This window comes from Pleurodeles waltl, chromosome 9, assembly GCF_031143425.1.
Source record: "Pleurodeles waltl isolate 20211129_DDA chromosome 9, aPleWal1.hap1.20221129, whole genome shotgun sequence".
In the NCBI taxonomy this organism is placed as follows: domain Eukaryota; kingdom Metazoa; phylum Chordata; class Amphibia; order Caudata; family Salamandridae; genus Pleurodeles; species Pleurodeles waltl.
This window is the reverse complement of record NC_090448.1, coordinates 8,866,541-8,892,749: the sequence shown is the minus strand read 5'-3', so window position 1 is coordinate 8,892,749 and position 26,209 is coordinate 8,866,541.

The following is a 26,209-nucleotide window of genomic DNA, read 5'->3' as shown; positions in this document are numbered from 1 at the left end:
AACGTAAGTGTACGTTATAGGTTTACAAGTCATGATATATATGAACCCTGCCAATGTATATATATTCAAGATATATAAATGTGAAGTTAAGAATAGTAAATCCATATTTATGCATATATACTGTCCCTTTCATCGTGCTATTTATTGGAAAATAAGAACAGATGTATTGAGTAATAGCCACATAGAGGATGAAAAACTATACAGTAACAAAGAGGAGTATATGGAAACGCTAAGTTAGAGAAAATAGGAGCTAATTTACATGTTGGCAGAGATGGAACTTTGTAGTAGCGGTGATGGTGTTCCCTCGCTGCCAGCATAAGAGTCCCCCCTGATTTCAATGCGGTCAGACCATAGTGTAGCCTCGGAGGTGGCCACTCCATCACCGCTGAGTCCAAACCCCTTTGACGGCCCGATGGAGAAAGGTTTGTAAGGTAGCTGGCTCTACGCCCGTCGCCCCACGTAGAACAGGTAGATGTATAGCTGTTTCTAGTGTCCATCACCTGCAGACAAACGCCGGCGGTGAGGACAATAAATAAAACACTAGATGCTCCACTCGCAATGGGAGGTGAGTCCCATGCGGGGAAATTATCTTTTTTATTTTAAAAAAGAAAATGGCGCTTCAAGATTTTCTTTTTGAAAATGGAAAAGTAATGAGCTTGGTACAGTGGTGCATCATGTTGATAGAGACCTGCACCAGACTGCAAACAGCATTGACAGGAACCACTGTGAGGGGGGTTCCTGTCGGTGCTTTGGAAATTAAAGCCTTTAAGGTGGTCATTTCTAAATTTGGCAGGTGGTATCTCCGTCAGGGCGATGGGTAATTTATCTGTCACCCTGGTAAGGAAACGGGCCGCCTGCCAACAATTAAATAAGGCCCAGAGTCTTTTGATATAAACAGATATGTCAGCCTTGGACAAAACAGCCACCACCGTGGGGGGATTGTGGGTCTATCCATCTCCTCAGAAGAGGTTACGGTAGGTTCCTTAGGCTGTAGACTCACCACTGTGTCTGGAGAGTCCAAAACTCTGAGCAGAAAAAAAGCAAATGTTTTGGGCACACCAAAGTGAGCATGGTAACATAGGTAACCTTTATTGTATTGATTACTATAGGGCCAGTTACAATCTTCAGAAACAAGCACTTAAACCAGTCTATAGCAATTCATCCTGTTCCTTCTTGTATAAACCTGATGTAATATTTACCTTTCACTAGACTGTATTAGAAAGAAACTCCACCCGTAACACAAATTGTCCCATAATATAATCTTTCAAAGGCCTAATCGCAGACTGCATTTTGAAATACGTATAATAGTATTACAGTAATATGACTCGGGTAGTCACAAACCTAGGAGTATCAACCTCCACCTCTCCTGCCTTTTACACGGGGAGATCCTCACACATGTACGGATACTACTTAGTAGTAAAGTTGGGAGGATCCATGGGAAGTGCAGGAAAAAGGGGGTTACTCACTACTAAAGGGAGGTGTTTATGGAGGATTAAGGATGGGCGTATAGAGTGTTTCGGAAGTGAGTAGGTGGGACGGCCTAGAAAAAGCACGGCCAGTGCTAGTCCCAAACTGCACTTGTAAAGTTACTACAGCCAAAGTTGGGCCCAAAATAGTAATAACTCATTCAAGCTCACATTTTGAGTCACTCCAGCAGCCACATGGCCAACCACTGTTATTGAACACACTCCAATAGACAATAAAGGAGGTAGGGATATTTATTATTAAAAGATTGATATAAAAAATATATTTATTATTGGATTATAAAATATTTTATCTACCTTTTTCAATTTATAATTTAATGTGGCATTTATTTTTCATTAAAATATAATTAAGATAAGTGTAAATAATTATATACTCCATATGTAATAATTATATAATATTTGTTACTTTAGTTGGGAATATTTTTAATATAAACATCAGAAAAACTATTTATATTTAATATATTTAAACTAATTAAAATGTAACTCAAAACTGGGTAAATGTTGCTGCAGCATTATTTTATTATAGGTGTAGAACAATATAAAATATAAAATAATGCTACAGAACTAGTAACTATTTTTTAAATTAAATATTTAGTAATTTACATTTCTAAATTATATACACTTCATTTTCTAGGGGTTAAATTACATTTCCACGTAAAGTAAAAAAATACTTTTTAAATCTAGATTAACACACATTAAAAGTGATATGCAGAATTAATTAAAAGTAATGTAATTATAGTTTAATAAAAATGTATTTTACATTACTTCATAAATTCAAAACGTTTTTGAAATAATAAAAAAATACATAGTTTTTTAAAATATATAACAAAAGATATAGTTATCCAAACGTTTAGCTGTGTTAAATTATTTATTTAATTAAGTTAAACTATTTTAATTTAATTTATTTCAATATTATTTCCTATTGGGTTTTATTTTAACTCCTAATATCCATTGTTTTCTATGGAGGGGGCTACAGTGTCAGTGGTTAACCTTGAAAAGTGTAAGTGTAAATTGCAAGTGTAAATTACTTACAGGTGTAAGTTACCTTTGTGAATAGCCCCAGTCATGTTGTTTTGAAGTGAATGCACATTTTTACAACGTCGAAGAAGAACCAACTTCTGTAGGATGAAACACACGTCAGCCCTGCTACGCTGTCGCTTGCACGATTTGGGGCAGTGTTTTTACTCAACCTGAAATACAAGGACTTCCTTAAAGGAGACATCTAGTGGATGACGTCACACTGGGCCTCAGAACACAAGCAGACGTCATCAATCACGTGTGCATTGCTGGTGATTGGTAGTGATGCACGATGGGTGAAGAAGACAAGTGGGACTCACTGTTTTGCCACATGATCCCCTTCACACGTGCAGGGGGTGCGGGTAGAATTGTACTTTGCATCCTCTGTGAGCACTTAAAGGTGCTGAGATTGCTCACACGTGCACGAGCATGTTTCACAGATGGATGCACTGATGCACGAGGGGTGAAGAGAAGCGTGTCTCACTATTTGTCCCATGATCCCTTTCACACGTGCAGGGGGTGCGGGTAGAATTGTACTTTGCATCCTCTGTGAGCGCTTAAAGGTGCTGAGATTGCTCACACGTGCACGAGCATGTTTCACAGATGGATGCACGAGGGGTGAAGAGAAGCGTGTCTCACTATTTGTCCCATGATCCCTTTCACACGTGCAGGGGGTGCGGGTAGAACTGCACCCTGCATCCTCTGTGAGCACTTAAAGTACTGACAGTGCTCGCACGTGCACGAGCATGTTTCTCTGATGGATGCACTGATGCACGAGGGGTGAAGAGAAGTGTGAGTCACTATTTTGCCCCATGACACTTGCAAGGTGTGCGGGTAGAGCTACACCCTGCATCCTCCGTGAGCAATTAAAGTACTGACATTGCTCACACGTGCACGAGCTTGTTTCACTGATGGATGCACTGATGCCCGAGGCACAATGCGCCCACTGAGAGCAGAGTGCACGTGAGCTGTGCGTGTGCGCGCGCTCCAGTGACTCAGACACCACATCCTGTTCTATTCACACGCGCATGCGCGTTTTAAGAAATCGCTAATTTAAACATTGCGGTTTCGACAACTCGCTGTACAAAGCACATTTACTCATTCCAGATTCTCAGCTTTCTTGGAAATGATCCAATCCCGGGGTTTGTTTACTTCGGACGCCTCCTTCCCACGCCTTTGCTTTCGATTTTATACCAATCTGTGAAGTGTGCAGTTAAAAGTGATTCTTTACGCCTCAGATAGTTTACACCTGGTGGCCACAGGGTTATTCCTGGCCCCTCTGTGGGCTTGTATGGTCGGGATTGGGGTCTGTCTGCTCCCCTCGCTCCTGCAGATGTAGAAAGGCTCGTGTGACTGCCTCTGGTCCCTGCTCACAAGTGCACACCTGCACTGTGCACAACAGGTGAGCATCACGGTAAAGCCGGGGGGCTGTACATCTGACAGATCATCACGTGCTAGTGTAAGTACAAATAATGTCTTCAAGACCCAACACCAGGATGCCTCACTAACTCGCCAGATTATCATCTCAAATAAAGGGTGTCTCTCTTCCTAGCATTTGCACTATCGACGTGGGCAGTTTACCTTGGTTCTTGGCGCTAACCAGCAGGCCTACACCTGGCCAGGTGTACTCCCTGAATGCCAGGACAGTAGAACCTCACTCCACAATACACAAGTCTTGCACTGGTGTAACAAATACACAGACGCAGTGGGGTGGGCGCCACACCGAGGAAGTTCATTTAAACAGCCACCCATGTCTCAGCAGCGCAGAAGCAGCTTCACTTGTTTACTGACCCCCAGCAGCCCCAGTCCCAGCAGCACACAAGCAGCTTCACATGTTTACAGAGGTAAACAGCCCCAGTCCAAGCAGCGCAGAAGCAGCCAGAAGCAGCTTCACTTGTTTACTGACCCCCAGCAGCCCCGGCCCAAGCAGTGCAGAAGCAGCCAGAAGCAGCTTCACTTGTTTACTGACCCCCAGCAGCCCCAGCAGTAGTGCATAAGCAGCTCCACTTGTTTACTAACCCCCAGCAGTGCCAGCCACAGCAGTGCAGAAGCAGCTTCACTTGTTTACAGACTCCCTGCAGCCCCAGTTCTAGCAGCGCAGAAGCAGCTACACTTGTTTACTGACCCCCGGCAGCCCCAGGCCCAACAGCGCAGAAGCAGTTTGACTTGCTTACTGACCCCCACCTCAGTCTCAGTCCCAGCAGGGTAGAATCAGCTTCACTTGTTTACTGACACCAGCAGGCCCAGTCCCAGCAGTACAGAAGCAGCTTCACTTGTTTACTGACGCTAGCAGGCCCAGTACCAGCAGTGCAGAAACAGCTTCACTTGTTTACTGATGCCCAGCAGCCCCAGTAGTGCAGAAGCAGCTTCACTTGTTTACAGACCCCCAGCAGCCCCAGTCCTAGTAGCGCAGAAGCAGCTACATTTGTTTACTGACCCCAGGCAGCCTCAGCCCTAACACAGTAGAAGCAGCTTCACTTGTTTACAGACCCCCAGCAGCCCCAGTCCCAGCAGCGCAGAATCAGCTTCACTTGTTTATTGACCCCAGCAGGCCTAGATCCAGCAGCGCAGAAGCAGGTTCACTTGTTTACTGACCCCCAGCAGCCCAGTCCCAACAGTGCAGAGCAGCTTCACTGGTTTACAGACCCCCAGGTGCTCCACTCCCAGCAGTACTGAAGTAGCTTCACTTGTTTACAGACCCCAGCAGGCCAAGTCCCAGCAGAGCAGAAACAGCTTCACTTGTTTACTGACCTCAGCAGGCCCAGTCCCAGCAGAGTAGAAGCTGCTTCACTTGTTTACTGACCCCCAGCAGTCCCAGTCTCAGCAGTCTGGAAGCATATTCACTTGTTTATTGCCCCCAGCAGCCCACGTCTCAGCAGCCCAGAAGCAGGTTCACATGTTTACTGACCACAGGAGCCCCAGTCCCAGCAGCGCACAAGCAGCTTCACTTTTTTACTGACCACAGGAGCCCCAGTCACAGCAGGGCAGAAGTAGCTTCACTTGTTTACTGACCACAGGAGTCCCAGTCTGCGCAGCGTAGAAGCAAATTCACTTGTTTACTGAACCCCAACAGCCCATGTCCCAAAAGCGCAGTTGCAGCTACACATGCTTACTGACCGACAGCAGCCCCAGTCCCAACAGCGCAGAAGCAGCTTCACTTATTTACTGATCTCCAGCAGCCACAGTCCCAGCAGCACAGAAGCAGCTTCACTTGTTTACTGACACCCCAGCAGCCCCAGTCCCAAAAGCGCAGACGCAGCTACATGTCTTTACTGACCCCATCAGCCCCAGTCGCAGCAGAGAAGAAACAGCTTCACTTATTTACTGATCCCCAGTAGCCCCAGTCCCAGCAGCACAGAAGCAGTTTCACTTGTTTACTGACCCCCCAGCAGCCTAGTCCCAGCAGGGCAGAAGCACCTTCACTTGTTTACCGATCCCCAGGAGCCCCAGTCACAGCAGCGTGGAGCAGCTTCACTTGTTTACTGACCCCTAGCAGCCACAGTCCGAGTAGCGCAGAAGTGGCTTCACTTGTTTATCGACCCCCAGCAGCCCAAGTTGCTGCAGAAGCAGCTTCACTTGTTTACTGATTTCTGGCAGCCCCAGTCCCAGCAGCGTAGAAGCAGATGCACTTGTTTACTGACTCCCAGCAGCCCAAGTTGCTGCAGAAGCAGCTTCTCTTGTTTACTGACACCCAGCAGCCCAGCCCAGCAGAACAGAAGGAGCTACGCTTGTTTACTGACCCCAAGAAGCCCCAGTCCCCACTGAGCCACTGAGGCACCTGCGGAGCAGCTCGGAGGAAGGCCCAGCAGTGTAGAAGCAATTTCACTTGTTTACTGACCCCCAACAGCCCAGCAGCCCAGTCCCAGCAGGGCAGACGCATCTTCACTTGTTTACCGATCCCCAGGAGCCCCAGTCACAGCAGTGCAGCGCAGCTTCACTTGTTTACTGCCCCCTAGCAACCTGAGTCCGAATAGTGCAGAAGTGGGTTCACTTGTTTACTGACCACCAGCAGCCCAAGTTGCTGCAGAAGCAGCCTCACTTGTTTACTGATTTCCAGCAGCCCCAATCCCAGCAGCGTAGAAGCAGATGCACTTGCTTACTGAAATCCAGCAGCCCAGCCCCAGCAGCGTAGAAGCAGATGCACTTGTTTACTGACCCCTAGCAGCCTCAGTCCGAGTAATGCAGAAGTGGGTTCACTTGTTTACTGACCCCCAGCAGTCCAAGTTGCTGCAGAAGCAGCCTCACTTGTTTACTTATTTCCAGCAGCCCCAGTCCCAGCAGCGAAGAAGCAGATGCACTTGTTTATTGACTCCCAGCAGCCCAAGTTGCAGCAGAAGTAGCCTCCCTTGCTTACTGACACCCAGCAGCCCATCCCGAGCAGCGTAGAAGCAGATGCACTTGTTTACTGACCCCTAGCAGCCTCCGTCCGAGTAGTGCAGAAATGGGTTCACTTGTTTACTGACCCCCAGTAGCCCAAGTTGCTGCAGAAGTAGCCTCACTTGTTTACTGAATCCCAGCAGCCCAAGTTGTAGCAGAAGCAGCCTCACTTGTTTACTGATTTCCAGCAGTCCCAGTCCCAGCAGCGTAGAAGCAGATGGACTTGTTTACTGACACCCAGCAGCCCAAGTTGGAGCAGAAGCAGCCTCACTTGTTTACTGATTTCCGGCAGCCCCAGTTCCAGCAGCGTAGAAGCAGATGCACTTATTTAGTCTGAGTAGTGCAGAAGTAGGTTCACTTGTTTACTGTCCCCCAGTAGCCCAAGTTGCTGCAGAAGCAGCCTCACTTCTTTACAGATTTCCAGCAGCCCCAGTCCCAGCAGCGTAGAAGCAGATGCACTTGTTTACTGACTCCCAGCAGCCCAAGTTGCAGCAGAAGTAGCCTCACGTGCTTCCTGACACCCAGCAGCCCAGCCCCAGCAGCGTAGAAGCAGATGCACTTGTTTACTGACCCCTAGCAGCCTCAGTCCGAGTAGTGCAGAAGTGGGTTCACTTGTTTACTGACCCCCAGCAGCCCAAGTTGTTGCAGAAGCAGCCTCACTTGTTTACTGATTTCCAGCAGCCCCAGTCCCAGCAGCGTAGAAGCAGATGCACTTGTTTACTGACTCCCAGAAGCCCAAGTTGCAGCAGAAGTAGCCTCACTTGCTCACTGACACCCAGCAGCCCAGCCCCAGCAGCGTAGAAGCAGATGTACTTGTTTACTGACCCCCAGCAGCCCAAGTTGCTGCAGAAGCAGCCTCACTTGTTTACTGACTCAAAGCAGCCCAAGTTGCAGCAGAAGCAGCCTCACTAGTTTACTGATTTCCAGCAGTCCCAGTCCCAGCAGCATAGAAGCAGATGGACTTGTTTACTGACACCCAGCAGCCCAAGTTGCAGCAGAAGCAGCCTCACTTCTTTACTGATTTCCGGCAGCCCCAGTTCCAGCAGCGTAGAAGCAGATGCACTTGTGTACTGACGACCAGCAGTCCAAGTTGCAACAGAAGCAGCCTCACTTGCTTACTGACACCCAGCAGCCCAGCCCAGCAGAACAGAAGGAGCTACGCTTGTTTACTGACCCCCAGAAGCCCCAGTCCCCACTGAGCCACTGAGGCACCTGCGGAGCAGCTCGGAGGAAGGCAGCTGACTCTAGAAGTAGGTCTCTTCCCCACTGAGCCACTGAGGCACCTATGGAGCAGCTCGGAGACAGGCAGCTGACTCTAGAAGTAGGTCTCCTCCCACTGAGCCACTGAGGCACCTGTGGAGCAGCTCGGAGGCAGCTGACTCTAGAAGTAGGTCTCCTCCCCACTGAGCCACTGAGGCACCTGCGGAGCAGCTCGGAGGCAGCTGACTCCAGAAGTAGGTCTCCACCCCACTGAGCCACTGAGGCACCTGCGGAGCAGCTCGGAGGCAGCTGACTCTAGAAGTAGGTCTCCCCCCCACTGAGCCACTGAGGCACCTGTGGAGCAGCTCGGAGGCAGGCAGCTGACTCTAGAAGTAGGTCTCCTCACCACTGAGCCACTGAGGCTCCTGTGGAGCAGCTCGGAGGCAGCTGACTCTAGAAGTAGGTCTCCTCCCCACTGAGCCACTGAGGCTCCTGTGGAGCAGCTCGGAGGCAGCTGACTCCAGAAGTAGGTCTCCACCCCACTGAGCCACTGAGGCACCTGCGGAGCAGCTCGGAGGCAGCTGACTCTAGAAGTAGGTCTCCTCCCCACTGAGCCACTGAGGCACCTGTGGAGCAGCTCGGAGGAAGGCAGCTGACTCTAGAAGTAGGTCTTCTCCCCACTGAGCCACTGAGGCACCTGTGGAGCAGCTCGGAGGCAGCTAACTCTAGAAGTAGGTCTCCTCCCCACTGAGCCACTGAGGCTCCTGTGGAGCAGCTCGGAGGCAGGCAGCTGACTCTAGAAGTAAGTCTCCTCCCCACTGAGGCACCTGTGGAGCAGCTCAGAGGCATGCAGCTGGCTCTAGAAGTAGGTCTCCTCCCCACTGAGCCACTGAGGCACCTGTGGAGCAGCACGAGGCAGCTGACTCTAGAAGTAGGTCTCATCCCCACTCGGCCACTGAGGCACCTGTGGAGCAGCTTGGAGGAAGGCAGCTGACTCTAGAAGTAGGTCTCCTCCCCACTGAGCCACTGAGGCACCTGCGGAGCAGCTCGGAGACAGGCAGCTGACACTAAAAGTAGGTCTCCTCCCCACTGAGCCACTGAGGCACCTGTGGAGCAGCTCGGAGGCAGCTAACTCTAGAAGTAGGTCTCCTCCCCACTGAGCCACTGAGGCACCTGCGGAGCAGCTCAGAGGCAGGCAGCTAACTCTAGAAGTAGGTCTCCTCCCCACTGAGCCACTGAGGCTCCTGTGGAGCAGCTCGGAGGCAGGCAGCTGACTCTAGAAGTAGGTCTCCTCCCCACTGAGCCACTGAGGCACCTGTGGAGCAGCTCGGAGGCAGGCAGCTGGCTCTAGAAGTAGGTCTCCTCCCCACTGAGCCACTGAGGCACCTGTGCAGCAGCTCGGAGGCAGCTGACTCTTGAAGTAGGTCTCTTCCCCACTGAGCCACTGAGGCACCTGTGGAGCAGCTCAGAGGCAGCTGACTCCAGAAGTAGGTCTCCACCCCACTGAGCCACTGAGGCACCTGCGGAGCAGCTCGGAGGCAGCTGACTCTAGAAGTAGGTCTCCACCCCACTGAGCCACTGAGGCACCTGCAGAGCAGCTCGGAGGCAGGCAGCTGACTCTAGAAGAAGGTCTCCTCCCCACTGACCCACTGAGGCACCTGTGCAGCAGCTCGGAGGCAGCTGACTCTTGAAGTAGGTCTCTTCCCCACTGAGCCACTGAGGCACCTGTGGAGCAGCTTGGAGGCAGCTGACTCTAGAAGTAGGTCTCTTCCCCACTGAGCCACTGAGGCACCTATGGAGCAGCTCGGAGACAGGCAGCTGACTCTAGAAGTAGGTCTCCTCCCCACTGAGCCACTGAGGCTCCTGTGGAGCAGCTCGGAGGCAGCTGACTCTAGAAGTAGGTCTCCCCCCCACTGAGCCACTGAGGCACCAGTGGAGCAGCTCGGAGGCAGGCAGCTGACTCTAGAAGTAGGTCTCCTCACCACTGAGCCACTGAGGCTCCTGTGGAGCAGCTCGGAGGCAGCTGACTCTAGAAGTAGGTCTCCTCCCCACTGAGCCACTGAGGCTCCTGTGGAGCAGCTCGGAGGCAGCTGACTCTAGAAGTAGGTCTCCACCCCACTGAGCCACTGAGGCACCTGCGGAGCAGCTCGGAGGCAGGCAGCTGACTCTAGAAGAAGGTCTCCTCCCCACTGAGCCACTGAGGCACCTGTGGAGCAGCTCAGAGGAAGGCAGCTGACTCTAGAAGTAGGTCTTCTCCCCACTGAGCCACTGAGGCACCTGTGGAGCAGCTCGGAGGCAGCTAACTCTAGAAGTAGGTCTCCTCCCCACTGAGCCACTGGGGCACCTGCGGAGCAGCTCGGAGGCAGGCAGCTGACTCTAGAAGTAGGTCTCCTCCCCACTGAGCCACTGAGGCTCCTGTGGAGCAGCTCGGAGGCAGGCAGCTGACTCTAGAAGTAAGTCTCCTCCCCACTGAGCCACGGAGGCACCTGTGGAGCAGCTCAGAGGCAGGCAGCTGGCTCTAGAAGTAGGTCTCCTCCCCACTGAGCCACTGAGGCCCCTGTGGAGCAGCTCGGAGGCAGCTGACTGTAGAAGTAGGTCTCTTCCACACTGAGCCACTGCAGCACCTGTGGAGCAGCTCAGAGGCAGGCAGCTGACTCTAGAAGTAGGTATCTTCCCCACTGAGCCACTGAGGCTCCTGCGAAGCAGTTCGGAGGCGGCTGACTCTAGAAGTAGGTCTCCTCCACGCTGAGCCGCTGAGGCACCTGTGGAGCAGCTCAGAGGAAGGCAGCTGACTCTAGAAGTAGGTCTGTTCCTCACTGAGCCACTGAGGCTCCTGTGGAGCAGCTCGGAGGCAGCTGACTCGAGAAGTAGGTCTCCTCCCCACTGAGCCACTGAGGCACCTGTGGAGCAGCTCGGAGACAGGCAGCTGGCTCTAGAAGTAGGTCTCCTCCCCACTAAGCCACTGAGGCACCTGTGCAGCAGCTCGGAGACAGCTGACTCTAGAAGTAGGTCTCCTCCCCACTCAGCCACTGAGGCACCTGCGGAGCAGCTCGGAGGCAGGCAGCTGACTCTAGAAGTAGGTCTCCTCCCCACTGAGCCACTGAGGCTCCTGAGGAGCAGCTCAGAGGCAGGCAGCTGACTCTAGAAGTAGGTCTCCTCCCCACTGAGCCACTGAGGCTCCTGTGGAGCAGCTCGGAGGCAGGCAGCTGGCTCTAGAAGTAGGTCTCCTCCCCACTGAGCCACTGAGGCACCTGTGCAGCAGCTCGGAGGCAGCTGACTCTAGAAGTAGGTCTCTTCCCCACTGAGCCACTGAGGCACTTGTGGAGCAGCTCGGAGACAGGCAGCTGACTCTAGAAGTAGGTCTCCTCCCCACTGAGCCACTGAGGCACCTATTGGGCAGCTCGGAGACAGGCAGCTGACTCTAGAAGTAGGTCTCCTCCCCACTGAGGCTCCTGTGGAGCAGCTCGGAGGCAGCTGACTCTAGAAGTAGGTCTCCTCCCCACTGAGCCACTGAGGCACCTGTGGAGTAGCTCGGAGGCAGGCAGCTGACTCTAGAGGTAGGTCTCCTCACCACTGAGCCACCGAGGCTCCTGTGGAGCAGCTCGGAGGCAGCTGACTCTAGAAGTAGGTCTCCTCTCACTGAGCCACTGAGGCTCCTGTGGAGCAGCTCGGAGGCAGCTGACTCTAGAAGTAGGTCTCCACCCCACTGAGCCACTGAGGCACCAGCGGAGCAGCTCGGAGGCAGGCAGCTGACTCTAGAAGTAGGTCTCCTCCCCACTGAGCCACTGAGGCACCTGTGGAGCAGCTCGGAGGAAGGCAGCTGACTCTAGAAGTAGGTCTTCTCCCCACTGAGCCACTGCAGCACCTGTGGAGCAGCTCGAAGGCAGGCAGCTGACTCTAGAAGTAGGTCTCTTCCCCACTGAGCCACTGAGGCTCCTGCGGAGCAGTTTAGAGGCGGCTGAATCTAGAAGTAGGTCTCCTCCTCCCTGAGCCACTGAGGCACCTGTGGAGCAGCTCGGAGGAAGGCAGCTGACTCTAGAAGTAGGTCACTTCCTCACTGAGGCACCTGTGGAGCAGCTCGGAGGCAGCTGACTAAAGTAGGTCTCCTCCCCACCGGGCCACTGAGGCACCTGTGGAGCAGCTCGGAGGCAGGCAGCTGGCTCTAGAAGTAGGTCTCTTCCCCACTAAGCCACTAAGGCACCTGTGCAGCAGCTCGGAGGCAGCTAACTCTAGAAGTAGGTCTCCTCCCCACTGAGCCACTGAGGCACCTGCGGAGCAGCTCGGAGGCAGGCAGCTGACTCTAGAAGTAGGTCTCCTCCCCACTGAGCCACTGAGGCTCCTGTGGAGCAGCTCGGAGGTAGGCAGCTGACTCGAGAAGTAGGTCTCCTCCCCACTGAGCCACTGAGGCACCTGTGGAGCAGCTCGGAGGCAGGCAGCTGGCTCTAGAAGTAGCTCTCCTCCCCACTGAGCCACTGAGGCACCTGCGGAGCAGCTCGGAGGCGGCGGACTCTAGAAGTAGGTCTCCTCCTCACTGAGCCACTGAGGCTCCTGTGGAGCAGCTCGGAGGCAGGAAGCTGGCTCTAGAAGTAGGTCTCCTCCCCACTGAGCCACTGAGGCACCTGTGGAGCAGCTCGGAGGCAGGCAGCTGGCTCTAGAAGTAGGTCTCCTCCCCACTGAGCCACTGAGGCACCTGTGCAGCAGCTCGGAGGCAGCTGACTCTAGAAGTAGGTCTCTTCCCCACTGAGCCAGTGAGGCACTTGTGGAGCAGCTTGGAGGCAGCTGACTCTAGAAGTAGGTCTCCTCCCCACTGAGCCACTGAGGCACCTGTGGAGCAGCTCGGAGACAGGCAGCTGACTCTAGAAGTAGGTCTCCTCCCCACTGAGCCACTGAGGCACCTATGGAGCAGCTCGGAGACAGGCAGCTGACTCTAGAAGTAGGTCTCCTCCCCACTGAGGCTCCTGTGGAGCAGCTCGGAGGCAGCTGACTCTAGAAGTAGGTCTCCTCCCCACTGAGCCACTGAGGCACCTGTGGAGCAGCTCGGAGGCAGGCAGCTGACTCTAGAAGTAGGTCTCCTCACCACTGAGCCACTGAGGCTCCTGTGGAGCAGCTCGGAGGCAGCTGACTCTAGAAGTAGGTCTCCTCCCCACTGAGCCACTGAGGCTCCTCTGGAGCAGCTCGGAGGCAGCTGACTCTAGAAGTAGGTCTCCACCCCACTGAGCCACTGAGGCACCTGCGGAGCAGCTCGGAGGCAGGCAGCTGACTCTAGAAGTAGGTCTCCTCCCCACTGAGCCACTGAGGCACCTGTGGAGCAGCTCGGAGGAAGGCAGCTGACTCTAGAAGTAGGTCTTCTCCTCACTGAGGCACCTGTGGAGCAGCTCGGAGGCAGCTAACTCTAGAAGTAGGTCTCCTCCCCACTGAGCCACTGGGGCACCTGCGGAGCAGGTCGGAGGCAGGCAGCTGACTCTAGAAGTAGGTCTCTTCCCCACTGAGCCACTGAGGCTCCTGCGGAGCAGTTCGGAGGCGGCTGACTCTAGAAGTAGGTCTCCTCCTCGCTGAGCTACTGAGGCACCTGTGGAGCAGCTCAGAGGAAGGCAGCTGACTCTAGAAGTAGGTCTGTTCCTCACTGAGCCACTGAGGCACCTGTGGAGCAGCTCGGAGGCAGCTGACTCTAGAAGTAGGTCTCCTCCCCACTGGGCCACTTAGGCACCTGTGGAGCAGCTCGGAGGCAGGCAGCTGACTCTAGAAGTAGGTCTCCTCCCCACTGAGCCACTGAGGCTCCTGTGGAGCAGCTCGGAGGCAGCTGACTCTAGAAGTAGGTCTCCTCCCCACTGGGCCACTGAGGCACCTGTGGAGCAGCTTGAAGGAAGGCAGCTGACTCTAGAAGTAGGTCTCCTCCCCACTGAGCCACTGAGGCTCCTGCGGAGCAGCTCGGAGGAAGCTGACTCTATAAGTAGGTCTCCTCCCCACTGAGCCACTGAGGCACCTGCGGAGCAGCTCGGAGGCAGGCAGCTGACTTTAGAAGTAGGTCTCCTCCCCACTGAGCCACTGAGGCACCTGTGGTGCAGCTCGGAGGCAGCTGACTCTAGAAGTAGGTCTCCTCCCCACTGAGCCACTGAGGCTCCTGTGGAGAAGCTCGGAGGCTGCTGACTCTAGAAGTTGGTCTCCTCCCCACTGAGCCACTGAGGCACCTGTGGAGCAGCTCGGAGGCAGGCAGCTGACTCTAGAGGTAGGTCTCATCCCCACTGAGCCACTGAGGCTCCTGTGGAGCAGCTCGGAGGCAGCTGACTCTAAAAGTATGTCTCCTCCCCACTGAGCCACTGAGGCACCTGTGGAGCAGCTCGGAGGCATGCAGCTGACTCTAGAGGTAGGTCTCCTCCCCACTGAGCCACTGAGGCACCTGTGGAGCACCTCAGAGGCAGCTGACTCTAGAAGCAGGTCTCCTCCCCACTGACCCACTGAGGCACCTGTGGAGCAGCTCGGAGGCAGGCAGCTGACTCTAGAAGTAGGTCTCCTCCCCACTGAGCCACTGAGGCTCCTGTGGAGCAGTTCAGAGGCAGCTGACTCTAGAAGTAGGTCTCCTCCCCACTGAGCCACTGAGGCACCTGTGGAGCAGCTCAGAGTCAGGCAGCTGACTCTAGAAGTAGGTCTCCTCCCCACTGAGGCACCTGTGGAGCAGATCGGAGGCAGCTGACTCTAGAAGCAGGTCTCCTCCCCACTGAGCCACTGAGGCTCCTGCGGAGCAGTTCAGAGGCAGCTGACTCTAGAAGTAGGCCTCTTCCCCACCGAGGCACCTGTGGAGCAGCTCGGAGGCAGTCAGCTCACTGTAGAAGTAGGTCTCTTCCCCACTGAGCCACAGAGGCACCTGTGGAGCAGCTCGGAGGCAGCTGACTCTAGAAGTAGGTCTCCTCCTCGCTGAACCACAGAGGCACCTGTGGAGGAGCTCGCTGTGGAGCAGCTCGGAGGCAGCTGACTCTAGAAGTAGGTCTCCTCCCCACAGAGCCACTGAGGCACCTGTGGGGTAGCTCAGAGGCAGGCAGCTGACTCCAGAAGTAGCTCTCCTCCCCACTGAGCCACCTGCGGAGCAGCTCGAAGGCAGCTGACTCTAGAAGTACGTCTCCTCCCCAGTGAGCCACTGAGGCTCCTGTGAAGCAGCTCAGAGGCAGCTGACTCTAGAAGTAGGTCTCCTCCCCACTGAGCCACTGAGGCACCGCCGGAGCAGCTCGGAGGCAGCTGACTCTAGAAGTAGGTCTCCTCCCCACTGAGCCACTGAGGCTCCTCTGGAGCAGCTCAAAGGCAGCTGACTCTAGAAGTAGGTCTCCTCCCCACTGAGGCACCTGTGGAGCAGATCAGAGGCAGCTGACTCTAGAATTAGGTCTCCTCCCCACTGGGCCACTGAGGCTCCTGTGGAGCAGCTCAGAGGCAGCTGACTCTAGAAGTAGGTCTCCTCCCCACTGAGCCACTGAGGCACCTGCAGAGCAGCTCGGAGGCAGGCAGCTGACTCTAGAAGTAGGTCTCCTCCCAACTGAGCGACTGAGGCACCTGTAGAGCAGCTCGCTGAGGAGCAGCTCGGAGGCAGGCAGCTGACTCTAGAAGTAGGTCTCCTCCCCACTGAGCCACTGAGGATCCTGTGGAGCAGCTCAGAGACAGCTAACTCTAGAAGTAGGTCTCCTCCCCACAGGGCCACTGAGGCACCTGTGGAGCAGCTCGGAGGCAGGCAGCTGACTTCAGAAGTAGCTCTCCTCCCCACTGAGCCACTGAGGCACCTGCGGAGCAGCTCAAAGGCAGCTGACTCTAGAAGTAGGTCTCCTCCCCACTGAGGCACCTGTGAAGCAGCTCGGAGGCAGCTGACTCTAGAAGTAGGTCTCCTCCCCACTGAGCCACTGTGGCTCCTCTGGAGCAGCTCAAAGGCAGCTGACTCTAGAAGTAGGTCTCCTCCCCACTGAGGCACCTGTGGAGCAGATCGGAGGCAGCTGACTCTAGAAGCAGGTCTCCTCCCACTGAGCCACTGAGACTCCTGCGGAGCAGTTCAGAGGCAGCTGACTCTAGAAGTAGGTCTCCTCCCCACTGAGCCACTGAGGCACCTGTGGGGCAGCTCGGAGGCAGGCAGCTGACTCTAGAAGTAGGTCTCCTTCCCACTGAGCCACTGAGGCACCTGTGGAGCAGCTCGGAGGCAGCTGACTCCAGAAGTAGGTCTCTTCCCCACTGAGCCACTGAGGCTCCTGTGGAGCAGTTCAGAGGCAGCTGACTCTAGAAGTAGGTCTCCTCCCCACTGAGCCACTGAGGCACCTGTGTAGCAGCTCAGAGGCAGGCAGCTGACTCTAGAAGTAGGTCTCCTCCCCACTGAGCCACTGAGGCACCTGTGGAGCAGCTCGGAGGCAGCTGACTCCAGAAGTAGGTCTCTTCCCCACTGAGCCACTGAGGCACCTGTGGAGCAGCTTGAAGGCAGCTGACTCTAGAAGTAGGTCTCCTCCCCACTGAGCCACTGAGGCACCTGTGGAGCAGCTCGGAGGCAGGCAGCTGACTCTAGAAGTAGGTCACCTCCCCACTGGGCCACTGAGGCTCCTGTGGAGCAGCTCGGAGGCAGCTGACTCTAGAAGTAGGTCTCCTCCCCACTGAGCCACTGAGGCACCTGCAGATCAGCTCGGAGGCAGGCAGCTGACTCTAGGATTAGGTCTTTTCCCCACTGAGCCACTGAGGCACCTGTGGAGGAGCTCGGAGTCAGCTGACTCTAGAAGTAGGTCTCCTCCCCACTGAGCGACTGAGGCACCTGTGAAGCAGCTCGCTGTGGAGCAGCTCGGAGGCAGGCAGCTGACTCCAGAAGTAGGTGTCCTCCCCACTGATCCACTGAGGCACCTGCGGAGCAGCTCGGAGGGAGGCAGCTGACTCTAGAATTAGGTCTCCTCCTCACTGAGCCACTGAGGCACCTGTGGAGCAGCTCGGAGGAAGGCAGCTGACTCTAGAAGTAGGTCTCCTCCCCACTGAGCCACTGAGGCACCTGTGGAGCAGCTTGGAGGCAGCTAACTCTAGAAGTAGGTCTCCTCGCAACTGAGCCACTGAGGCACCTGCGGAGCAGCTCGGAAGCAGGCAGCTGACTCTAGAAGTAGGTCTCTTCCCCACTGAGCCACTGAGGCACCTGTGGAGCAGCTTGGAGGCAGCTGACTCTAGAAGTAGGTCTCCTCCCCACTGAGCCACTGAGGCACCTGTAGAGCAGCTCGTAGGCAGGCAGCTGACTCTAGAAGTAGGTCTCCTCCCCACTGAGCCACTGAGGCACCAGTGGAGCAGCTCGGAGGCAGCTGACTCTAGAAGTAGGTCTCCTCCCCACTGAGCCACTGAGGCTCCTGTGGAGCAGCTCGGAGGCTGCTGACTCTAGAAGTAGGTCTCCTCCCCACTGAGCCACTGAGGCACCTGTGGAGCAGCTCGGAGGCAGGCAGCTGACTCTAGAAGTAGGTCTCCTCCCCACTGAGCCACTGAGGCCCCTGTGGAGCAGCTCGGAGGCAGCTGACTCTAAAAGTATGTCTCCTCCCCACTGAGCCACTGAGGCACCTGTGGAGCAGCTCGGAGGCAGCTGACTCTAGAAGTAGGTCTCCTCCCCACTGAGCCACTGAGGCACCTGTGGAGCAGCTCGGAGGCACGCAGCTGACTCTAGAGGTAGGTCTCCTCCCCACTGAGCCACTGAGGCACCTGTGGAGCACCTCGGAGGCAGCTGACTCTAGAAGCAGGTTTCCTCCCCACTGACCCACTGAGGCACCTGTGGAGCAGCTCGGAGGCAGGCAGCTGACTCTAGAAGTAGGTCTCCTCCCCACTGAGCCACTGAGGCTCCTGTGGAGCAGTTCAGAGGCAGCTGACTCTAGAAGTAGGTCTCCTCCCCACTGAGCCACTGAGGCACCTGTGGAGCAGCTCGGAGGCAGGCAGCTGACTCTAGAAGTAGGTCTCCTCCCCACTGAGCCACTGAGGCTCCTGTGGAGCAGTTCAGAGGCAGCTGACTCTAGAAGTAGGTCTCCTCCCCACTGAGCCACTGAGGCACCTGTGGAGCAGCTCGGAGGCAGGCAGCTGACTCTAGAAGTAGGTCTCCTTACCACTGAGCCACTGAGGCACCTGTGGAGCAGCTCGGAGGCAGCTGACTCCAGAGTTAGGTCTCTTCCCCACTGAGCCACTGAGGCACCTGTGGAGCAGCTTGGAGGCAGCTGACACTAGAAGTAGGTCTCCTCCCCACTGAGCCACTGAGGCATCTGTGGAGCAGCTCGGAGGCAGGCAGCTGACTCTAGAAATAGGTCTCATCCCCACTGGGCCACTGAGGCTCCTGTGGAGCAGCTCGGTGGCAGCTGACTCTAGAAGTAGGTCTCCTTCTCACTGAGCCACTGAGGCACCTGCAGAGCAGCTCGTAGGCATGCAGCTGACTCTAGAAGTAGGTCTTTTCCCCACTGAGCCCCTGAGGCACCTGTGGAGCAGCTCGGAGGCAGCTGACTCTAGAAGTAGGTCTCCTCCCCACTGAGCCACTGAGGCTCCTGTGGAGCAGTTCAGAGGCAGCTGACTCTAGAAGTAGGTCTCCTCCCCACTGAGCCACTGAGGCACCTGTGGAGCAGCTCGGAGGCAGGTGACTCCAGAAGTAGGTCTCTTCCCCACTGAGCCACTGAGGCACCTGTGGAGCAGCTTGGAGGCAGCTGACACTAGAAGTATGTCTCCTCCCCACTGAGCCACTGAGGCACCTGTGGAGCAGCTCGGAGGCAGGCAGTTGACTCTAGAAATAGGTCTCCTCCCCACTGGGCCACTGAGGCTCCTGTGGAGCAGCTCGGAGGCAGCTGACTCTAGAGGTAGGTCTCCTCCCCACTGAGCCACTGAGGCTCCTGTGGAGCAGCTCGGAGGCATCTGACTCTAAAAGTATGTCTCCTCCCCACTGAGCCACTGAGGCACCTGTGGAGCAGCTCGGAGGCACGCAGCTGACTCTAGAGGTAGGTCTCCTCCCCACTGAGCCACTGAGGCACCTGTGGAGCACCTCAGAGGCAGCTGACTCTAGAAGCAGGTCTCCTCCCCACTGACCCACTGAGGCACCTGTGGAGCAGCTCGGAGGCAGGCAGCTGACTCTAGAAGTAGGTCTCCTCCCCACTGAGCCACTGAGGCTCCTGTGGAACAGTTCAGAGGCAGCTGACTCTAGAAGTAGGTCTCCTCCCCACTGAGCCACTGAGGCACCTGTGTAGCAGCTCAGAGGCAGGCAGCTGACTCTAGAAGTAGGTCTCCTCCCCACTGAGCCACTGAGGCACCTGTGGAGCAGCTTGGAGGCAGCTGACTCTAGAAGTAGGTCTCCTCCCCACTGAGCCACTGAGGCACCTGTGGAGCAGCTCGGAGGCAGGCAGCTGACTCTAGAAGTAGGTCTCTCCCCCACTGGGCCACTGAGGCTCCTGTGGAGCAGCTCGGAGGCAGCTGACTCTAGATGTAGGTCTCCTCCCCACTGAGCCACTGAGGCACCTGCAGATCAGCTCGGAGGCAGGCAGCTGACTCTAGGATTAGGTCTTTTCCCCACTGAGCCACTGAGGCACCTGTGGAGGAGCTCGGAGTCAGCTGACTCTAGAAGTAGGTCTCCTCCCCACTGAGCGACTGAGGCACCTGTGAAGCAGCTCGCTGTGGAGCAGCTCGGAGGCAGGCAGCTGACTCCAGAAGTAGGTGTCCTCCCCACTGATCCACTGAGGCACCTGCGGAGCAGCTCGGAGGGAGGCAGCTGACTCTAGAATTAGGTCTCCTCCTCACTGAGCCACTGAGGCACCTGTTGAGCAGCTCGGAGGAAGGCAGCTGACTCTAGAAGTAGGTCTCCTCCCCACTGAGCCACTGAGGCACCTGTGGAGCAGCTCGGAGGCAGCTAACTCTAGAAGTAGGTCTCCTCCCCACTGAGCCACTGAGGCACCTGCGGAGCAGCTCAGAAGCAGGCAGCTGACTCTAGAAGTAGGTCTCTTCCCCACTGAGCCACTGAGGCACCTGTGGAGCAGCTTGGAGGCAGCTGACTCTAGAAGTAGGTCTCCTCCCCACTGAGCCACTGAGGCACCTGTGAAGCAGCTCGGAGGCAGCTGACTCTAGAAGTAGGTCTCCTCCCCACAGAGCCACTGAGGCACATGTGGAGCAGCTCGGAGGCAGGCAGCTGACTCCAGAAGTAGCTCTCCTCCCCACTGAGCCACTGAGGCACCTGCGGAGCAGCTTAAAGGCAGCTGACTCTAGAAGTAGGTCTCCTCCCCACTGAGCCACTGAGGCTCCTGTGAAGCAGCTCGGAGGCAGCTGACTCTAGAAGTAGGTCTCCTCCCCACTGTGCCACTGAGGCACCTGCGGAGCAGCTCAGAGGCAGCTGACTCTAGAAGTAGGTCTCCTCCCCACTGAGCCACTGAGGCTCCTCTGGAGCAGCTCAAAGGCAGCTGACTCTAGAAGTAGGTCTCCTCCCCACTGAGGCACCTGTGGAGCAGATCGGAGGCAGCTGACTCTAGAAGCAGGTCTCCTCCCCACTGAGCCACTGAGGCTCCTGCGGAGCAGTTCAGAGGCAGCTGACTCTAGAAGTAGGCCTCTTCCCCACTGAGCCACTGAGGCACCTGTGGAGCAGCTCGGAGGCAGGCAGCTGATTCTAGAAGTAGGTCTCTTCCCCACTGAGCCACCGAGGCACCTGTGGAGCAGCTCGGAGGCAGTTGACTCTAGAAGTAGGTCTCCTCCTCACTGAGCCACTGAGGCACCTGTGGAGGAGCTCGCTGTGGAGCAGCTCGGAGGCAGCTGACTCTAGAAGTAGGTCTCCTCCCCACTGAGCCACTGAGGATCCTGTGAAGCAGCTCGGAGACAGCTGACTCTATAAGTAGGTCTCCTCCCCACTGAGCCACTGAGGCACCTGTGGAGCAGCTCGGAGGCAGCTGACTCTAGAAGTAGGTCTCCTCCCCACTGAGCCACTGAGGCTCCTATGGAGCAGCTCGGAGGCAGGCAGCTGACTCTAGAAGTAGGTCTCCTCCCCACTGAGCCACTGAGGCTCCTGCGGAGCAGTTCAGAGGCAGCTGACTCTAGAAGTAGGCCTCTTCCCCACCGAGGCACCTGTGGAGCAGCTCGGAGGCAGGCAGCTGACTGTAGAAGTAGGTCTCTTCCCCACTGAGCCACAGAGGCACCTGTGGAGCAGCTCGGAGGCAGCTGACTCTAGAAGTAGGTCTCCTCCTCGCTGAACCACTGAGGCACCTGTGGAGGAGCTCGCTGTGGAGCAGCTCGGAGGCAGCTGACTCTAGAAGTAGGTCTCCTCCCCACAGAGCCACTGAGGCACCTGTGGGGTAGCTCAGAGGCAGGCAGCTGACTCCAGAAGTAGCTCTCCTCCCAACTGAGCCACCTGCGGAGCAGCTCGAAGGCAGCTGACTCTAGAAGTACGTCTCCTCCCCAGTGAGCCACTGAGGCTCCTGTGAAGCAGCTCGGAGACAGCTGACTCTAGAAGTAGGTCTCCTCCCCACTGAGCCACTGAGGCACCGCCGGAGCAGCTCGGAGGCAGCTGACTCTAGAAGTAGGTCTCCTCCCCACTGAGCCACTGAGGCTCCTCTGGAGCAGCTCAAAGGCAGCTGACTCTAGAAGTAGATCTCCTCCCCACTGAGGCACCTGTGAAGCAGATCAGAGGCAGCTGACTCTAGAATTAGGTCTCCTCCCCACTGGGCCACTGAGGCTCCTGTGGAGCAGCTCGGAGGCAGCTGACTCTAGAAGTAGGTCTCCTCCCCACTGAGCCACTGAGGCACCTGCAGAGCAACTCGGAGGCAGCTGACTCTAGAAGTAGGTCTCCTCCCAACTGAGCGACTGAGGCACCTGTGGAGCAGCTCGCTGTGGAGCAGCTCGGAGGCAGGCAGCTGACTCTAGAAGTAGGTCTCCTCCCCACTGAGCCACTGAGGATCCTGTGGAGCAGCTCAGAGACAGCTAACTCTAGAAGTAGGTCTCCTCCCCACAGAGCCACTGAGGCACCTGTGGAGCAGCTCGGAGGCAGGCAGCTGACTTCAGAAGTAGCTCTCCTCCCCACTGAGCCACTGAGGCACCTGCGGAGCAGCTCAAAGGCAGCTGACTCTAGAAGTAGGTCTCCTCCCCACTGAGGCACCTGTGAAGCAGCTCGGAGGCAGCTGACTCTAGAAGTAGGTCTCCTCCCCACTGAGCCACTGTGGCTCCTCTGGAGCAGCTCAAAGGCAGCTGACTCTAGAAGTAGGTCTCCTCCCCACTGAGGCACCTGTGGAGCAGATCGGAGGCAGCTGACTCTAGAAGCAGGTCTCCTCCCCACTGAGCCACTGAGACTCCTGCGGAGCAGTTCAGAGGCAGCTGACTCTAGAAGTAGGTCTCCTCCCCACTGAGCCACTGAGGCACCTGTGGAGCAGCTCGGAGGCAGGCAGCTGACTCTAGAAGTAGGTCTCCTTCCCACTGAGCCACTGAGGCACCTGTGGAGCAGCTCGGAGGCAGCTGACTCCAGAAGTAGGTCTCTTCCCCACTGAGCCACTGAGGCACCTGTGGAGCAGCTTGGAGGCAGCTGACACTAGAAGTAGGTCTCCTCCCCACTGAGCCACTGAGGCATCTGTGGAGCAGCTCGGAGGCAGGCAGCTGACTCTAGAAATAGGTCTCCTCCCCACTGGGCCACTGAGGCTCCTGTGGAGCAGCTCGGAGGCAGCTGACTCTAGAAGTAGGTCTCCTTCTCACTGAGCCACTGAGGCACCTGCAGAGCAGCTCGGAGGCAGGCAGCTGACTCTAGAAGTAGGTCTTTTCCCCACTGAGCCCCTGAGGCACCTGTGGAGCAGCTCGGAGGCAGCTGACTCTAGAAGTAGGTCTCCTCCCCACTGAGCGACTGAGGCACCTGTGGAGCAGCTCGCTGTGGAGCAGCTCGGAGGCAGGCAGCTGACTCTAGAAGTAGGTCTCCTCCCCACTAAGCCACTGAGGATCCTGTGGAGCAGCTCAGAGACAGCTAACTCTAGAAGTAGGTCTCCTCCCCACAGAGCCACTGAGGCACCTGTGGAGCAGCTCGGAGGCAGGCAGCTGACTCCAGAAGTAGCTCTCCTCCCCACTGAGCCACTGAGGCAACTGCGGTGCAGCTCGAAGGCAGCTGACTCTAGAAGTAGATCTCCTGCCCACTGAGCCACTGAGGCTCCTGTGAAGCAGCTCGGAGGCAGCTGACTCTAGAAGTAGGTCTCCTCCCCACAGAGCCACTGAGGCACCTGTGGAGCAGCTCGGAGGCAGGCAGCTGACTCCAGAAGTAGCTCTCCTCCCCACTGAGCCACTGAGGCACCTGCGGAGCAGCTTGAAGGCAGCTGACTCTAGAAGTAGGTCTCCTCCCCACTGAGCCACTGAGGCTCCTGTGAAGCAGCTCGGAGGCAGCTGACTCTAGAAGTAGGTCTCCTCCCCACTGTGCCACTGAGGCACCTGTGGAGCAGCTCAGAGGCAGCTGACTCTAGAAGTAGGTCTTCTCCCCACTGAGCCACTGAGGCTCCTCTGGAGCAGCTCAAAGGCAGGTGACTCTAGAAGTAGGTCTCCTCCCCACTGAGGCACCTGTGGAGCAGATCGGAGGCAGCTGACTCTAGAAGCAGGTCTCCTCCCCACTGAGCCACTGAGGCTCCTGCGGAGCAGTTCAGAGGCAGCTGACTCTAGAAGTAGGCCTCTTCCCCACTGAGCCACTGAGGCACCTGTGGAGCAGCTCGGAGGCAGGCAGCTGATGCTAGAAGTAGGTCTCTTCCCCACTGAGCCACTGAGGCTCCTGTGGAGCAGTTCAGAGGCAGCTGACTCTAGAAGTAGGTCTCCTCCCCACTGAGCCACTGAGGCACCTGTGGAGCAGCTCGGAGGCAGGCAGCTGACTCTAGAAGTAAGTCTCCTTCCCACTGAGCCACTGAGGCACCTGTGGAGCAGCTCGGAGGCAGCTGACTCCAGAAGTAGGTCTCTTCCCCACTGAGCCACTGAGGCACCTGTGGAGCAGCTTGGAGGCAGCTGACACTAGAAGTTGGTCTCCTCCCCACTGAGCCACTGAGGCATCTGTGGAGCAGCTCAGAGACAGCTATCTCTAGAAGTAGGTCTCCTCGCCATAGAGCCACTGAGGCACCTGTGGAGCAGCTCGGAGGCAGGCAGCTGACTCCAGAAGTAGCTCTCCTCCCCACTGAGCCACTGAGGCAACTGCGGTGCAGCTCGAAGGCAGCTGACTCTAGAAGTAAATCTCCTCCCCACTGAGCCACTGAGGCTCCTGTGAAGCAGCTCGGAGGCAGCTGACTCTAGAAGTAGGTCTCCTCCCCACATAGCCACTGAGGCACCTGTGGAGCAGCTTGGAGGCAGGCAGCTGACTCCAGAAGTAGCTCTCCTCCCCACTGAGCCACTGAGGCACCTGCGGAGCAGCTTGAAGGCAGCTGACTCTAGAAGTAGGCCTCCTCCCCACTGAGCCACTGAGGCTCCTGTGAAGCAGCTCGGAGGCAGCTGACTCTAGAAGTAGGTCTCCTCCCCACTGTGCCACTGAGGCACCTGCGGAGCAGCTCAGAGGCAGCTGACTCTAGAAGTAGGTCTCCTCCCCACTGAGCCACTGAGGCTCCTCTGGAGCAGCTCAAAGGCAGCTGACTCTAGAAGTAGGTCTCCTCCCCACTGAGGCACCTGTGGAGCAGATCGGAGGCAGCTGACTCTAGAAGCAGGTCTCCTCCCCACTGAGCCACTGAGGCTCCTGCGGAGCAGTTCAGAGGCAGCTGACTCTAGAAGTAGGCCTCTTCCCCACTGAGCCACTGAGGCACCTGTGGAGCAGCTCGGAGGCAGGCAGCTGATTCTAGAAGTAGGTCTCTTCCCCACTGAGCCACCGAGGCACTTGTGGAGCAGCTCGGAGGCAGTTGACTCTAGAAGTAGGTCTCCTCCTCACTGAGCCACTGAGGCACCTGTGGAGGAGCTCGCTGTGGAGCAGCTCGGAGGCAGCTGACTCTAGAAGTAGGTCTCCTCCCCACTGAGCCACTGAGGCTCCTGTGAAGCAGCTCGGAGAGAGCTGACTCTATAAGTAGGTCTCCCCCCCACTGAGCCACTGAGGAACCTGTGGAGCAGCTCGGAGGCAGCTGACTCTAGAAGTAGGTATCCTCCCCACTGAGCCACTGAGGCTCCTGTGGAGCAGCTCGGAGGCAGGCAGCTGACTCTAGAAGTAGGTCTCCTCCCCACTGAGCCACTGAGGCTCCTGCGGAGCAGTTCAGAGGCAGCTGACTCTAGAAGTAGGCCTCTTCCCCACCGAGGCACCTGTGGAGCAGCTCGGAGGCAGGCAGCTGACTGTAGAAGTAGGTCTCTTCCCCACTGAGCCACAGAGGCACCTGTGGAGCAGCTCGGAGGCAGCTGACTCTAGAAGTAGGTCTCCTCCTCGCTGAACCACTGAGGCACCTGTGGAGGAGCTCGCTGTGGAGCAGCTCGGAGGCAGCTGACTCTAGAAGTAGGTCTCCTCCCCACAGAGCCACTGAGGCACCTGTGGGGTAGCTCAGAGGCAGGCAGCTGACTCCAGAAGTAGCTCTCCTCCCCACTGAGCCACCTGCGGAGCAGCTCGAAGGCAGCTGACTCTAGAAGTACGTCTCCTCCCCAGTGAGCCACTGAGGCTCCTGTGAAGCAGCTCGGAGGCAGCTGACTCTAGAAGTAGGTCTCCTCCCCACTGAGCCACTGAGGCACCGCCGGAGCAGCTCGGAGGCAGCTGACTCTAGAAGTAGGTCTCCTCCCCACTGAGCCACTGAGGCTCCTCTGGAGCAGCTCAAAGGCAGCTGACTCTAGAAGTAGGTCTCCTCCCCACTGAGGCATCTGTGGAGCAGATCAGAGGCAGCTGACTCTAGAATTAGGTCTCCTCCCCACTGGGCCACTGAGGCTCCTGTGGAGCAGCTCGGAGGCAGCTGACTCTAGAAGTAGGTCTCCTCCCCACTGAGCCACTGAGGCACCTGCAGAGCAGCTCGGAGGCAGCTGACTCTAGAAGTAGGTCTCCTCCCAACTGAGCGACTGAGGCACCTGTGGAGCAGCTCGCTGTGGAGCAGCTCGGAGGCAGGCAGCTGACTCTAGAAGTAGGTCTCCTCCCCACTGAGCCACTGAGGATCCTGTGGAGCAGCTCAGAGACAGCTAACTCTAGAAGTAGGTCTCCTCCCCACAGAGCCACTGAGCTCGGAGGCAGGCAGCTGACTTCAGAAGTAGCT